General features: G+C 40.2%; 1 pseudogene; it reads right to left on the bottom strand.

Moving 5' to 3' along the window:
- Positions 1-1,189: 1,189 nt before the first annotated feature.
- Positions 1,190-1,307, bottom strand: LOC124617086 (annotated as a pseudogene).
- Between the last annotated feature and the right edge of the window lie 3,298 nt (positions 1,308-4,605).

Genomic DNA, 4,605 nt, shown 5'->3' with positions numbered 1-4,605 from the left:
GCTTTCCCTTCTTTGCTTAGGACTGGGTTTCCACCTGAGCTCTTGATATTCGTACGAGTGGCTCTCTTTTCTCCAAAGGTCTCTTTAATTTTCCTGTAGGCAGTGTATATCTTACCCCTAGTGAGATAAGCCTCTACATCCTTACATTTGTCCTCTAGCCATCAGGAGGTACATTGACCGCTGAAAACTGGTGTTACTGAAGCACAGCTACTCATCTCGCTAGTCTTCCATGCGTAAGGTTGGTGGTTAGGAGAAACTCTAGGGCCCTATGATCCGTACAGACTTTTGTTTTTGTACGGAACAGAAAGTATCAGAACTTAATAAATGCCCATACTACTGCAAGGGTTTAAAGTTCGGTAGCAGAGTAATTTCTTTTACTTTTGCATAGTACCCTACTACCAAAGGCGATTGTTCTGTATACTAATTTGCCATGTTGTTCAAACTCCTGAAACACCATGACTCCCAGACCGGTCTTCGCACTGTCAGTGGCCACACAAAAATCTTATGATAAGTCAGGATGTGATAAAATAGGAGCATTGACGAGTGCCGCCTTCAAATTATTAAATTCTCGTTCTGCTCACTCATACCACACCCAGGGTGTTGCTTTTCCTGGTAACTGGCAGAGTCGGGGACTTGCTAATGTTTCCACATAGACTTCATACAGAAATGTATTATTCCGAGAAACCCTCTCTGTTGTTTTTTGGTTGTAGGAGTGGTAAACTCTGCAACTGCTGGCATCTTCTCTGGGTCGGGACTAATCGCTTCTCCTGTTATCACGTGTCCCAGAAACTGACTCTACTGCTCCAAAAACAAGACTTCTCAATGTTTACGGTCATCCGATATCTTTTCAAACTGCTTAACACTTCCTCTAAGAGTTTGTTATATCTCTCCCAGGTCATTTCTGCTATAAGTATATCGTCTACATAACAAGTGGGCTTCTCGTTTGACTGTTCACTCAATATTTTGCTAAAACCCCTGATAAATATAGCACTCCGTCGTCAGGCCACAAGTGGCCCATCGGGACCATCCGACCGCCGTGTCATCCTCAGCTGAGGATGCGGAAAGGAGGGGCGTGTGGTCAGCACACCGCTCTCCCAGTCGTTATGATGGTTTTCTTTGACCGGAGCCGCTACTATTCGGTCGAGTAGCTCCTCAATTGGCATCACGAGGCGGAGTGCACCCCGAAAAATGGTAACAGCGCATGACGGCCCGGATGGTCACCCATCCAAGTGCCGGCCACGCCCGACAGCGCTTAACTTCGGTGATCTGACGAGAACCGGTGTATCCACTGCGGCAAGGCCGTTGCCTCCTGATAAATGCAGATGAAGATATATTCAATCCAAAAGGGAGTCTTTTGAATTGAAACCACCTTCCGGAGGCAATAACTGCCGTGTATTTTCGGCAGTCAGGATCGAGCTCTGTCTGCCAAAAGCTCGAGGAGCACAGATCAAGCGAGGAAAACATCGAAACCCCGGGAAAAATTTTAAGCAGCTCCTCAAGCCTTTCAGGGCGATCCGTCTCTGGCACAATAATGGTACTTATTTGCCGTGAGTCTAACACGTCGAATTCCACCGCCTTTTTTGTCTACTATGCGTAGTGGACATTGTACTCAGGTCTCGCGGCCTCAATTACACCTTCGTCCTCCATTCTTCGTAGTTCACTTAGAACCCTTTCCCGGTATGACCATGGCATGGCATAAGGGGATACCCGAAAGGATCTATGTTTCTTTACCTCAAATTATATTTGATACCCACTAATGCATCCGGTTTTGGGTACGAAGATCTCTGCGTTATTTTTGAGTGCAAGCTCCAACTCTTTTCTATTCTTATTAATCATTATAATAAACATTTTTGGAGCAGCGATCAAAAAATTTAAAAAAAAATTCGTTTTAAAATTCAGTCTTGATCGCATCACGTATGTTACAAGAACATAGCTGACCGGTTTCAGTCATATCATATGACCATCATGAGACCTGTAATTTAATTTAGAAAGTAATAGAAACCTTACTAGATTGACAATAAATTATGACAAAATGCTTATAAGGATAAAACAAAATAAGACTTGTTCTACCCGTGGCATCCTTCGAAGATGGTAGGTGGAGCACTCTTCTCAGCTGCTGTGATGTCAACTGGTGCCAGCAAGTAACGGGCATACGCTTAAATACGAAGATGCTCCACCTACCTTTACTCCCTCCACCTCACGTCAACCAATCAGTGTAAAACGGGTTCACTTAATCGTCAAACGTAAAAAACAAAGTACAATGATAACATAAAAATAGTTATGTATAAATATCTCTTTACAACCATGGAACTACTTAAATATAGTATAAAATATCAATTAAAAGCTTTAAAATATCTGTACAGACGATGTATACTCAATGAGCCCTCTGTAGGCTAAGGTGGTACTACCACAAGGTTTCAAAGTCAACGATGTTGTCAAGGTGTTTGACATTGCGGCATCATATCGATATGTGAGTTGTGACTCGACTGCAAGTATACACCTATGCTATATTCAGTCTGTCTGTCTTATATTAACTTTATTTGCCACTGGTGATAAATGTAATAATGGAATCAACAGCAGCAGAGTGCTATGATATTGCATACACTTTTTACAATGTCATAAAACTGATTTATTAAAAATGGAGTCATATTTCATAATATTTCTAGGTGGAAGTTTAAGATTGTGATATAAATATTTACGTACTGTTCTAAGGTACATTTCTGCCATGGATACAACTGGGTCCTTTGATTTTCTGAACAAAAGAGTACATACTTGTTCATAGAATTTCGTCAAAAAAATCATAAAAGTGTTTTTCACGAAAATCCAACTGTTCATTGAGAAGCACTGACGGTTCATCTATATAATGGGCGTATATCTCGATCTCCTCCAAAACTTTTAATAATAAGCCTTTATTAGCCTAATGAAGGACTTGGAAACTCTGTTGTGCCATCCCTTCGGCATGCTTATTAAAAGTTATGTGATGGCCAAAGACTGATTTTACTCATGCGGTACCTGATGTGTGTTCTTTGTATCGTATAGTAAAGCTCCTGCCTGTTTGGCCAATGTATATTTTTCTACAGTCACCACATTGGATCTTGTGAACCCCTGATCATAGCACTCTGCAGCTGATCATTCCATTATTATATTTATCACCAGTGGCAAATAAAGTTAATATTAGACAGACAGACTGAATCTAGCATAGGTGTATACTTGCAGTCGAGTCACAACTCGCATATCGATATGATGCCGCAATGTCAAAGACCTTGACAACATCGTTGACTTTGAAACCTTGTGGTAGTACCTACCACCTTAGCCCACAGAGGGCTCATTGAATATAGATCATCTGTACAGATATTTTAAAGCTTTAGATATTTTATATAATATTTGAGTAGTTCCATGGTTGTAATGAGATATTTTATACACAACTATTTTTATGTTCCTATTGTACTTTTTTTACGTTTTGTCGATTAAGTGAACCCATTTTACACTGATTGATTGACGTGAGGTAGAGGGAGAAGAGGTCGGCGGAGCATCTTCGTATTTAAGCGTATGCCCGTCACTTGCTGACACCAGTTAACATCACAGCAGCTGGGAAGAGTGCTCCATCTACCATCTTCGAAGGATGCCATGGGTATAAGAAGACTTATTGTATTTTATCCTTATAAGCATTTTGTCATATTTTATTGTCAATCTAGTAAGGTTTCTATTACTCTCTAAATTAAATTACAGGTCTGATGATGGTCATGTGATATGACCGAAACAGGTCATTTATGTTCTTGTAGCATACGTGGTGCGATCAAGACGTTATTTTAAAAGAACAAGCTTATTATCTATGTTATTCAGTTTCTCGAGTTTCACATCAATCCTACTGTTAATTTCATTAAATGTTCACATTCTCACTTAAACTCTGCTCTATTCTCGTTATCTTTTCTACACTCTTCCCTCTGAACTGCATGTTGGCCTATGAAGTGATGTTTTAAACAGCTCACCGGAATTTGAGCTTTTATTGCCTTCTCATCAAATCTGATTTTTATTTTATTCTCTTTCCCTAACGCTAGCTCCCCTCTTCCTAGATAGATGATAGTTTTCTGCGCTGAAAGAAAATCTAGACTGATTGTTATATCAGCTGTTAGTTTCGGTATTATGAACAGATTTGCAGTCACATGGTATCCTTGGCAACCAACGTCTAGAAGTGTTGCGATATTTCCATACCCTTTCCAACTAACGCACCTCGTACCTTTGTTTCTTGTACTGTGAGCACCGGTGAATTAACTAAATCTTTGCATTTAGCAAACAGCCTATCTGAAATAGCTGAGAGTTCACTTCCACTATCTATTACACCAGTACCCATAATTCCTCCAGTTTGTACTTTTACCACCGGATAGATCTCCAGTTTGGTTAACGTTTCCTTCTCATCAAGTAATATCTCCCTCATATCCTCAAATTCTATAATATTTATATTATTACTTACGAGACGGTTTACGGGCGCATTTTCTCTGGTGCTCGTTGTCTGGCCTAGTCACAGTTCATTTTCTATGTTATTCTGTGTTATTCTATTTTATTCTGGCGTTAGGTGGCCTAATTTCAATTGATTGTTCCCGATTC

The sequence above is a fragment of the Schistocerca americana genome, chromosome 5 (genome assembly GCF_021461395.2).
Source record: "Schistocerca americana isolate TAMUIC-IGC-003095 chromosome 5, iqSchAmer2.1, whole genome shotgun sequence".
NCBI lineage: Eukaryota > Metazoa > Arthropoda > Insecta > Orthoptera > Acrididae > Schistocerca > Schistocerca americana.
Note: the sequence above shows the minus strand (reverse complement) of the source record. Positions and strands in the feature narration are given on the sequence as shown.